Below are 12,221 nucleotides of genomic sequence, written 5' to 3' on the forward strand. Positions count from 1 at the left end.
TCACCAAAAAAAAAAAAAAGATATATTGTACCTAGGAAGCAGTATTTTGGAAAAGTGGTGCCACGGCAACCCTGGGGCGTGAAGGTGTTGCCAGGTACTTGTAAGCCATCCACACTCCAGAAACCTCAAGTTCCTCTGCAGTTTCCTCCCCAGGTGTCTGTCCTCTGGGTTCCTGAAAAAGCAATCTACAGATCTGAGCCTTAAGATGCTTCTTTTTTTTATTTGTGATTTCTTCCTTCTGGGGATCAAAAATGACTATTTCAAATAAATAAATACTTTTTTTTAATGACTATTTCAAAGGTCTGAGATCCTACAAGTAACTGTGTAAAGATCAGTTTGGGTTTCCATAACATTTCTGCTTTGTGTCTTGTAAGGAATGATTATGATTAGTCTTCTTTTTCTTTCTTTCTCTTTTGAGACCCTCGCTCTACCACCTGGGCTGGAGTGTAGTGGCGCAATCATAGCACACACAGCCTTGAACTCCTGGGCTCAAGTGATCCGCCACAGCCTCCAGAGTAGTTGGAACTACAGGTGCATGCCACCACACCTGACTAATTTTTAAATTTTTTGTAGAGACGGGTTTTTCGCTATGTTGCCCAGGCTAGTCTTGAACTCTTGGGCTCAAGACATCTTCCCGCCTCACCCTCCCAAAGTGCTGGGATTACAGGCGTGGCCTGCTGCGCCTGGCATAAGTAGTACTTTCCAGTAAGGAAACTCCACATCATTTATTACTAACATTATATATAGTCCTCATAAAACCTGATATCTGAATGGAATTTTTCACTTTTTATCCCTCTGTTGCATTTAAATTCCTATTAAAGAGTCCCAAGTATTGAATAGGTGTTTGTCATTTAAAATATGAAATAACTATTGATATTAGCTTTTTAAAGACACAAATTTCCAAGCAATATATATAATTTGTTGTTAAAACTTCAAAATGGGCCTGTAGTACCATGACATGTACAGAGTAGACATTAAGTAAATATTAGTTGGATACTTGATGGATTACTAAGGTAGTTAATTATCCTCAATGTACATATGATGAAGTATATTTTGCACTAATGTGACACAATCTGTTCTAAGGATGCAGAATTTAACTTGGATTGCTATTAAATTCCTTTAAAGAATGGAGAAATTAAAGCATGTAAAGTTAGGGCTATGGCCAAGAACACAGTGCACATCAGTGAAAAAACAAAATCTGGAAAGACAGCTATTAGCTGGGTTGCTAAGGGTGTGTGGTAGCGTCCAGTTGACAGTGCTATGTGGCGGGGCTGGTCAGTGATTATGGAAAAGAGCCAACTGCTGCTACCTTTCCCACCTCGTGATGTCAGGTAGGGAAGGCACAGGAAGGCACGTGTCTGGTTGTAACAACTAAATGGTGAGTGGCAGAGGGGCCAGTTCCTCTATTGTCTACATAGTGTGGCCATGCTCCTAGGACTATATTTGGTGTGGTTTCCAGTAAACCACACTGGCTTTCTTCCTGCCTATGTTCTCCAGAAGAATGCTCTGGCCACACATTTGCCTTTTGAGGACTGGTTCTGCTGCTGGGAGAGGGACACTGTGAGGGCATCTTGAGGCAATGTGGAATAATTGTTCACTGCCAGGAAATGACAGCATCAGACGGACAATGTTTGTGTGGCAACCCATGACAGGGGCTCAGTTGAGCCAAATGTCATGCTGGTCTGCAAGAACAGGAAGCAGAACTGTGTGCTGGCAATTTCCATAGACAGCAGCCACACTCCTAAACTAGTGAATCTATATCCATGTGTGACATACAAGTCGCACTTCTGTGTTTTCAGCCATGTTTGTGCACAGAGAGGAAAAGTGGTTGCTAATACCTTATTTATGACAAAAGACAATGGGACAGGCTGACTCCTGTGCCAGAAACACAAAACTGCCATAAACTCCCAAATTGGCAAGTGTCGCCTTATAGATGGCTCCAGCCCCAGGGACCATGAGGTCAGCTCCTAGGATGGAAAAACAGCATCTGGATGAGAGCTGTGTAGTCCACAGCAGGTGGTGGATAGTGTGGGAGGTGGAGCCTGAAGCAAGCCCCAAGATGCTGGCTGCCAGGGAAGGCACAGCTCCGCCCTCCTTCCTTATTGGATGGAAGAAAACAGGACAATGGTGAGGTGGAGTTGAGAGGCAGAGAAGGGTTGTGTTCAGCACTGACACTGGAAAGGAGCATGAGAGGGCAGAAAAGAACACTAGGGTAGAGGTGCAGAGCAGAGATAAAAAGCTGGCCTCACAGTCAGTGCTGAGTATAGAAGCCCACCTCTTTGTAGTATCAGCAAGACAAAAGGACCGTCCTTCAGAGTGGACTTCTGCCAATAAATTCTATCACTCCCAGTTGCTCTAGATATTACCTTGTTTGCATCATCATGACAACACTAACTTATGAAGTCCTACTGGTTATCATTACTCTTATCATCACCATCAAACAATGTTGTTTCATTAAAAAAATAATTTCTATATTATTCACGGTACTAAAACTATAAAGCAAAACTAGCATAGTGCCTATCTTCCAGAAATTTAGTATCTCAGTACTAGAATTTTTTTCAACATTGAACTTGATTTCTCTCTGGTCAATAAAAATCCATGGTCCTGTTTGAATTCTGTATAGCCAAGCATTTCAAAAGGGGATTTTCTTGCTGGAGAAGTGATAGGTCTTTGGGGGTAGTTTAATTAGTTAACATTAGTGTAATGTCAGTCTGTTAGGGTTTTCCAGAGAAACAGAACCAATAGGATGAATGGATGGATGAATAGACAGATAGATCAATAAATACATAGATAGAGAATAAGGAATTGGCTCACATGATTATGGAGGCTGACAAGTCCCAAGAGCTGCGGGGTGAGTTTGCAAGTTGGAGACCCAGGAGAGCTAATGGTGTAGTTCCCACAAGAAGGCCAGCAGACTGGAAAATTAAGAAAGAGTCTATGTTTTAGGTCAAGTCCTCAAGTCCAAAGGCAGGAAAAAGCTGATGTCTCAGTTCAAAAGGAGTCAGGTAGGAGGAGTTCTCCTTTACTGGGGGAAGTGTCAACCATTTTGTTCTATTCAGGCCTGCAACTGATTGGATGAGGTCCACCTACATTAGGGGAGGCAACCTGCCTTACTCAGTCTACTGATTCAAATGTTAGCCTCATCCAAAAACACCCCACAGGAACACCCAGAATCATGTTAGACCAAACATCTGGGCACCTGATGGCCCAAGCAAGTTGACGTAAAATTAATCATCATATCCACTAACTGAGTATATTATAAATAAATAACTTTTGGCTGGGCACGGTGGCTCACGTCTGTAATCCCAGCACTTTGGGAGGCTGAGGTGGGCAGATCACTTAAGGTCAAGAGTTCGAGCCTGGCCAACATGGCGAAACCCCTCTCTATTAAAAGTACAAAAATTAGCCAGGCATGGAGGTGCATGCCTGTAGTCCCAGCTACTTGGGAGGTTGAGGCACAAGAATCGCTTGAACCCGGGAGGCAGAGGTTGCAGTGAGCCGAGATTGCACCACTACACTCCAGCCTGGGCAACAGAACGAGACTCTGTCTCAAATAAATAAATATCTTTCATTATTTTATTTAAATTTAGCTGTGCAACCAAAGAGGAAATGTTATTTTGAAAATAGGGACTGACTAAAAGTCAAATGCCTCTTATTCCCCGGATGTTTTGCTGTGTGAACTCAGGAAGCTCATCTGACTATTTTACACATTTGTTTCTGAATGGTTGACGAGTTATGACTATGACTATTGGTAGAATTTACATATCTACCACAGGATGTGGCCAGACTTCCAAATTGTGAATCCTTTGAGATTTCTTTTCTTTTCTTTTCTTTTTGAGATAGAGTCTAGCTGTGTCACCCAGGCTGGAGTGCAGTGGTGCTATCTCGACTTACTGCAAGCTCAGCCTCCCGAGTTCAAGTGATTCTCCTGCCTTAGTCTCCCAAATAGTTGGGATTACAGACGTGTGCCACCACACCTGGCTAATTTTTGTATTTTCAGTAAAGATGGGGTTTACCATGTTGGCCAGGCTGGTCTCAAACTCCCGACCTCAGACAATCCACCTGCCTCGGCCTCCCAAAGTGCTGGGATTACAGGCGTGAGCCACCGTGCTCAGCCTTCTTTGAGATTTCTAAAATAGAAGGTGTTGTGCTCTATCAATTAAAAAGTCAGGGGCTGGCCGGGCACCGTGGCTCACGCCTGTAATCCCAGCACTTTGGGAGGCCGAGGCAGGTGGATCACTTGAGGTCAGGAGTTCGAGACCAGCCTGGCCAACATGGTGAAACCCTATCTCTACTAAAAATACAAAATTAGCCAGGTATGGTGGTGCACGCCTGTAATCCCAGTTACTTGGGAGGCTGTGGCAGGAGAATCGCTTGAACCCGGGAGGTGGAGGTTGCAGTGAGCCGAGATCGCACCATTGCGCCTGGGCAACGAGAGCAAAACTCCATCTCAAAGGAACAAAAATGCCAGGCGCGGTGGCTCACGCCTGTAATCCCAGCACTTTGGGAGGTCGAGGCAGGCGGATCAGGAGGTCAAAAGATTGAGACCATCCTGGCCAGCATGGTGAAACCCCGCCTTTACTAAAATTACAAAAATTAGCTGGGCATGGTGGCGCGCACCTGTGGTCCCGGCTACTCGGGAGGCTGAGGCAGGAGACTCACCTGAATCCAGCAGGGGGAGGTTGCATTGAGCCAAGATCGCGCCACTGTCCTCCAGCCTGGTGACACAGCAAGACTCCATTGAGAGAGAGAGAGAAGGAAAGACAGAGAGAGAGAGAGAGAAAGAGAGAGAGAGAGAGAGAGAAAGGAAAAAATAAATTAAAATAAAAAGTTGGGAGTGGAAGCTGAAGTAGGAGGATCACTTGAACCCAAGAGTTCAAGTCCAGCCTGAGCAATATAACAAAACACTATTTCTGAAAAAAATTTAAAAATAAGATAATATAAAAGGTCAGGGGTCATTGGGCAATTGAATTAGGATTCAGCTTTGAATAAGTTTACCAAATTTATTTGAATAACCCAGCATTCTGGTTAACTCACCTATCCGGAATACATTTTTGTTTTTTTGAAACAGGGTCTTGGCCAGGCATGGTCAGTCATGTCTGTAATCCCAGCACGTTGGGAGACCAAGATGGGTGGATCACTTGAGGTCAGGAGTTCACGACCAGCCTGGACAACATAGCTAAGCCCCATCTCTACTAAAAATACAAAAAGTAGCTGGGTGTGGTGGTGCACATCTGTAGTCCCAGCTACTTAGGAACCTGAGGCAGGACAGTCTAAGGCTGAGGTTGCAGTAAGCTGCGATCGCACTACTGCATTCCAGTGTGGGTGACCGAGCCAGACTGTCAAGGAAAGGAAAGAAAGGAGAGGAGGGGAGGGGAGGGGAGGGGAGGGGAGGGAAAGAAGGGAAAGACAGAGGGAGGGAGGGAGGGAGGGAAGGAAGGAAGGAAGGAAGGAAGGAAGGAAAGAAAGAAAGAAAGAAAGAGAGAAAAAAGGAAAAGGAAAAGAGGGTCTCACTATGCCACCCAGGCTGGAGTGGGCAGTGGCCCACTCAAAGGTTGACTCAGGCTCAAACTCGTAGCCTCAAGCAATCCTCCTGCCTTAGTCTCCCAAGTAGCTGGGACCACAGGTGTACACCACCACATCCAGCTACCTTCTTTATTTTTTTTTTTTTTTTTTTTTTTTTTTTTTTTGAGGCGGAGTCTCGCTCTGTTGCCCGGACTGGAGTGCAGTGGCCGGATCTCAGCTCACTGCAAGCTCCGCCTCCCGGGTTTACGCCATTCTCCTGCCTCAGCCTCCCGAGTAGCTGGGACTACAGGCGCCTGCCATCTCGCCCGGCTAGTTTTTGTATTTTTTTTTAGTAGAGACGGGGTTTCACCGTATTAGCCAGGATGGTCTCGATCTCCTGACCTCGTGATCCGCCCGTCTCGGCCTCCCAAAGTGCTGGGATTACAGGCTTGAGCCACCGCGCCCGGCTACCTTCTTTATTTTTAATTTTTTTTTTTTTTTGTAGAGACAAGGTCTTGCTTTGTAAATTTTAAAAACATTTTTATAGAGGTTTTTTATAGAAGTTGGTCTTGAACTTCTGGCTTCAAGTGATTTTCCCACCTCAGCCGCCCAAAGTGTTGGGATTACAGGCATGAGCCACTGTAGCACCCTGAAAAACATTTTTAAAAAGTAAAAATAGAAATAAGTGCAATGGCCTCTGAACAGTTAATGTCTGTATAATTTTCTTATAGAATTCTAGGCCCTTCTTGTTTTAAAAAATATTCTAGGCCATGCATGGTGGCTGACACCTGTAATCCAAACACTTTGGGAGGCTGAGGTGGGATAATCACTTGAGTCCAGGAGTTCAGGACCAGCCTGGACAACATGGCAAAGCCTTGTCTCTACAAAAAAATACAAAAATTATCTGGGCAAGGTGGCACACACCTGTGGTCCCAGGTACTCAGGAGGCTGAGGTAGGAGGATCACTTGAGCTTGAGAGGTTGAGGTTGCAGTGAGACAAGATTGCATCACTGCACTCCAACCTTGGTGACAGAGCAAGACCCTGTCTCAAATAAAATAAAATAAAAGATTCTAAAATAGATTCCATGGTGGTCTGCTTGACAGTCTGCAGAAAATTAGTAAGGAGATAGGAAGAGAAGAGAGCAACATGGGGGCTGCAAGAGGCTGGCCTGGGGACAAGAATAAGAAATAAGAGCTGCCTACCAGAGTGATTTTATTTTATCTTATTTTATTTTATTTTATTTTATTTTATTTTATTTTATTTTATTTTATTTTATTTTATTTTTGAGACAGAGTCTCTCTGTCGCCCAGGCTGGAGTGCAGTGATGCAATCTTGGCTCATTGCAACCTCCACCTCCCAGGTTCAAGTGATTCTCCTGCCTCAGCCTCCTGAGTAGCTGGGATTACAGGCACCCGCCACTGGACCTAGTTAACTTTTGTATTTTTAGTAGAGATGGGGTTTCACCATGTTGGCCAGACTGGTCTTGAACTCCTGACCTCAAGTGACCTGCCTGCCTCAGCCTCCCACAGTGTTGGGATTACAGGCGTGAGCCACTGCCTGTATTTAAAGACAAAAATCAGGCCCGTGTGGTGGCCCACACCTGTAATCCCAGACCAGGAGTTTGAGACCAGCCTGACCAACATGGCGAAACTCTGTCTCTATTAAAAATACAAAAAAACTAGCTGGGTGTGGTGGTGCATGCCCGTAGTCCCAGCTACTCCAGAGGTTGAGGTGGGAGGATGGCTTGAGCCTGGGAGGTCAAGGCTGCAGTAAGCCATGATCATGCCACTGCACTCCAGCCTGGGTGACAGAGTGAGGCCCTGTCTCAAAAAAAAAAAAAAAGAAAAAAGAAGAAGAAGAAAAGAAAGGAAAAGGAAAAAGAAAGAGAGAGGCAGGAAAGGGGAGGGGAGGGGAGGGGAGGGGAGGGGAGGGGAGGGGAGGGAAGGAAGGGAAGGGAAGGGAAGGGAAGGGAAGGGAAGGGAAGGGAAGGGAGAAAGGAAAACAAAATCAACGCAGAGAAGGAACTCCAAATCACCACCATTGGGGAAAAGATTCTATTGGGTCAAACAATGCGACGCACCACAATAGGCCCTAAAGGGATTCCCATATCCCGAGTCTAATGGAAAGGCTCAGTTATGTTCAGTGTTTTCTAGTTATGATGACAAGGCGGCACGAAACACATTTTAGAAAAAGTTGGCCGGGCATGGTGGCTCATGCCTGTAATCCCAGCACTTTGGGAGGCCGAGGCAGGTGGATCACCCGAGGTCAGGAGTTCGAGACCAGCCTGGCCAACATGGTGAAACCCCGTCTCAACTAAAAATACAAAAATTAGCCGGGCATGGTGGCAGGCACCTGTAATCCCAGCTACTTGGCGGGGTAGAGGCAGGAGAATCGCTTGAACCTCGGAGGCGGAAGTTGCAGTGAGCTGAGATCGCGCCATCGCACTCCAGCCTGGGGGACAAGAGCAAGACTTTGTCTCAAAAACAAAAAAGGAGAAGTTCACCAAAAAGGGAAGAATTTTGAATATTTGTGAATTTATGGGTTAAACCCTAACAATCAGGGAATCTTAGCTATCCAGAATAGCAGGTTTTCTAAAAGTTCCAGACAGTGAAGGTCTTAGCTGTTTAGGCACACCTCCAAATATTTTTTATTTTTATTTTATTTATTTATTTGAGATCATTCTGTCATCCAGGCTGGAATGCAATGGCTCGATCTCAGCTCACTGCAACCTCCGCCTCATGGGTTTATGTGATTCTCCTGCCTCAGCCTCCCGAGTAGCTGGGATTACAGGTGCATACCACCACGCCCTGCTAATTTTTTGTATTTTCAGTAGCGACAGGGTTTTACCATGTTGGCCAGGCTGGTCTCAAACTCCTGACCTAAGTGATCCACCCACTTCGGCCTCCAAAGTGCTGGAATTACAGGCGTGCGCCACTGCGCCCAGCTGATAATTTTTATATTCTAATGTATTTCAGATAGGGGGTAAGACAAGCTGCTTTATGTACAAATAAACAATTTCCTCCCTGTTAGTATAACGTGACATTTAATTAAAATACATCACTTTTCTTTTTAATTACTTGTAGCCTTTGAATACAGACAACCTACGTCATTCGGGATAAGAAGGTAAGGATAGGAATGATACAAAAATTATCTCATCTTCCATAAATTAGTAGAGGGTTTTCCTTTGAATATTTACGAGAATTCTAGAATCCATGTATCTGGGCTATGTAAAGGATTCATAAAGAACATGAAATGCATAGTCACTGTTGAAGTCCTCTGGACATTGATAGAAGGAAAGGAATAATGCGCATCATGTGCTGCTGTTAGGAGATGAAACAAATATATATACAGGCTCCAGATTCTATGAAGGTTAAATCAGAGCAGTATCTCCCAAACTGCACTCCAGAAAACACTAGACCACAATGCACTGTTAGAAAAGAATTCCATTTTCAAATACATTTGAGAACATTCCTGTGTTAGTCTGACTTGGGTTGCTATAACAAAATACCATACCAGGCCAGGTGCAGTGGCTCACGCCTGTAATCCCAGAAATTTGGGAGGCCGAGGTGAGAGGATCACTTAAGGTTGGGAGTTCAAGACCATCCTGGCCAACATGGTAAAACCCTGTCTCTACTAAAAATACAAAAATTAGCAGGGTGCGGTGGCGCCCGCCTGTAATCCCAGCTACTTGGGAGGCTGAGGCAGGAGAATCACTGGAACCCAGGAAGCGGAGGTTGCCGTGAGCTGAGATCGTGTCACTGCACTCCAGCCTGGGCGACAGAGCGAGACTGTTTCAGAAAAGAGAGAGAGAGGGAGGGAGGGAGAGAGAGAGAGAGGAGAGAGAGAGAGAGAGAGAGAGAGGAGAGAGAGAGAGAGAGAGAGAGAGAGAGAGAGAGAGAGAGAGAGAAAGGAAAAGAAAGAAAGAAAGAGAGAGAAAGAAAGAGAAAGACAGACATACCAGGTAACTTACACAACAGATATTTATTTCTCATAGTTCTAGAGACTGGAAAGTCCTATGATCTAGGTGCTGGCAGATTCAGTTCTTGGTGAGGGCCATCTTCCTGGCTTATAGACGGATGCCTTTTCACTGGCATGTCCAGATGGGGGAAGAGAGAGAGAGAGCAAGATGCAGTCTCTACCTCTTCTGATAAGGGCACTAATCCCATCATGAGAGCTTCATCCTAACTTCTCTAACCCTAATTACCTCCCAAAGGCTGCCTCTCCTAATACCATCACACTGGGGGTTAGGGCTTCGATATGTGAATTTGAGCCAATCATGATGGCTTGAGCCTGTTATCCCAGGAGGCTAAGGCAGGAGGATTGCTTGAGGCAAGGAGTTTGAGGTTGCAGTGAGTTATGATGGTGCCAGTGCACTCCAGCCTGGACAATAGAGTGAGACCCCATCTCTTAAAAAAAAAAAAATCGGGCCAGGCGCGGTGGCTCAAGCCTGTAATCCCAGCACTTTGGGAGGCCGAGACGGGCGGATCACGAGGTCAGGAGATCGAGACCATCCTGGCTAACACGGTGAAACCCCGTCTCTACTAAAAATACAAAAAAAAACTAGCCGGGCGAGATGGCGGGCGCCTGTAGTCCCAGCTACTGGGGAGGCTGAGGCAGGAGAATGGCGTCAACCTGGGAGGCGGAGCTTGCAGTGAGCTGAGATCCGGCCACTGCACTCCAGCCTGGGCGACAGAGCGAGACTCCGCCTCAAAAAAAAAAAAAAAAAAAATCGAATTTGGCAGAGACACAAACATTCATTCTGTAACAACTCCCATACCATATGCCCTCTTTCGGAGATTCATGAATTAACATAATAAAAGCCCTGAGAAGTTTTGTTTTCTGTTTATTCCAGTATTTTGCAAACTTATTTGACTATGGAACTTCTTTTCAAGTCACACCTAACAGTATGCCCTAAGATTGGTATTCAAAAAAGTCTGAGATTGAAGTAAGGAACTATAGATTAACTACAGAGTTTCTAAACAAAAAACCAGAGATGCAGCTTACAGAGGCACTGCCTTCAATTCCTTAGTATATTATAGAGCTCAGTTCTTTTCTTTTCTTTTTTTTTTTTTTTGAGACGGAGCCTCACTCTGTCACCAGGCTAGAGCACAATGGCAAGATCTCAGCTCACAGCAACCTCTGCCTCCCGGGTTCAAGCGACTCTTCTACCTCAACCTCCCAAGTAGCTGGGATTACAGGCACCTGCTGTTGGTCAGGTTGGTCTTGAACTCCTGACCTCAGGTGATCTGCCCACCTTGGCCTCCCAAACTGCTGGGATAACAGGCGTGAGCTACCATGCCCGTCCAGAGCTCAGTTCATTTTAATTCATAAACACCCATACTCTTTTTTCTCCACACACCATCAAAATCCACTTTACTGTATCTTTTTTTCTAGTTGTTAAGACTGACGTGATGAGCTAAGTCTCCCCTCCTTCTTCCACCTGGAGGATAAGGTAATTACTGAACACAGCTACACTATGTGTCCTCTTTATGCTAACGTGCAGAGCCAATAACCACAAAGGAATTCACTGTGTAAAGATGAAGCTCTGTATCATCACAGCTCACTCTAAAGATTTAGAGACCTGCAGCATGAGTGGCTTGTTCAATTCAATTTAACAACCATTTATTTCTTACCTCCTAAGTGCAGGAAAAGAGGGATGAGAGGGAGGGAATTTGACAGAGAGATACCAGGATAAAAAAGGTAAGGGCCTACTCTCCAGATGTTCTAAAACCATAATAAATAAAAAATCATTCTTGAAATGTCTCAGACCAGTAAATGCTATAACAGACACACAGGCACACACAAACTACATCCCAAAGGCACTTAGGGGAGAGAGAGAGACAAAGAATTGGGGTTTTGAATGGGTATGCATTGGATAGGTTGATCAGGTTAAAAAATAAAAGCGTTGATGACAGACACACAGATGCACTTAATAGAAAGGCACCGAGGACGAGCACAGGGTTCATTCAAGGAGTGGAAAGAAGTCTGACATTACTGCGAGAGCATACATGGCAGGGGAAAGGGTGAAAGCATGGAAGATAATGGCTGAAGAGGCAGCCTGGCTGAGACATCTGGACCTCACTCCGTTAGGAAGGAGAAACCACAGCAGGTTTTGAACAGAAAGGAGACACGGTCAGATCTGTGCTTTAGAAAAATAACCCTGGGGGCCAGGCGTGGCGGCTCACGTCTGTCATCCTAGCACTTTGGGAGGCAGAGGCAGGCAGATTACTTGGCTCACATCTGTAATCCTAGCACTTGGGAGGCAAAGGTTGGTAGATTACTTGAGGTCAGGAGTTCAAGATCAGCCTGGCCCGCATGGTGAAATCCTGTCTCTACAAAAATACAAAAATTAGCCGGGCATGGTGGCACGTGCCTGTAATCCCAGCTGCTTGGGAGGCTGAGGCAGGAGAATCACTTGAACCTGGGAGGTGGAGGTTGCAGGGAGCCAAGATTACACCATTGCACTCCAGCCTAGGTGACAAGAGTGAAACTCTGCCTCAAAAAAAAAAAAAAAAAAAAAAAGAGAAAAAAAAAAAAAAGAAAAAGAACCCTGGAGGGAGATTGAAGGCATAAATAACAGCAATACTAGTCACCATTTATTGAGTAGCCATCTCTATTTTACAAATGTGGAAACAGACTCAGAAAGGTGAAGAGACTTAACGTAGGTCACACAGCGATAAGGTATCAGAGCCAAGATTTCAACTCGGGTCTGAGT

At 45.2% G+C, this 12,221-nt stretch overlaps 1 long non-coding RNA gene across 1 annotated transcript in view; it reads left to right on the forward strand.

The window, feature by feature from the left end:
• Positions 1 to 11,779, forward strand: part of LOC117074586 — a 13,274-nt gene extending 1,495 nt beyond the window's left edge. The window contains exons 2-3 of the long non-coding RNA XR_004433628.1: positions 8,590 to 8,629; positions 10,901 to 11,779. This is a non-coding gene — a long non-coding RNA (uncharacterized LOC117074586). The remainder of the gene's footprint in view (positions 1 to 8,589; positions 8,630 to 10,900) is intronic.
• Positions 11,780 to 12,221: the final 442 nt, after the last annotated feature.

This window comes from Trachypithecus francoisi, unplaced genomic scaffold (assembly GCF_009764315.1).
Source record: "Trachypithecus francoisi isolate TF-2019V2 unplaced genomic scaffold, Tfra_2.0 Lachesis_group5, whole genome shotgun sequence".
Lineage (NCBI taxonomy): Eukaryota > Metazoa > Chordata > Mammalia > Primates > Cercopithecidae > Trachypithecus > Trachypithecus francoisi.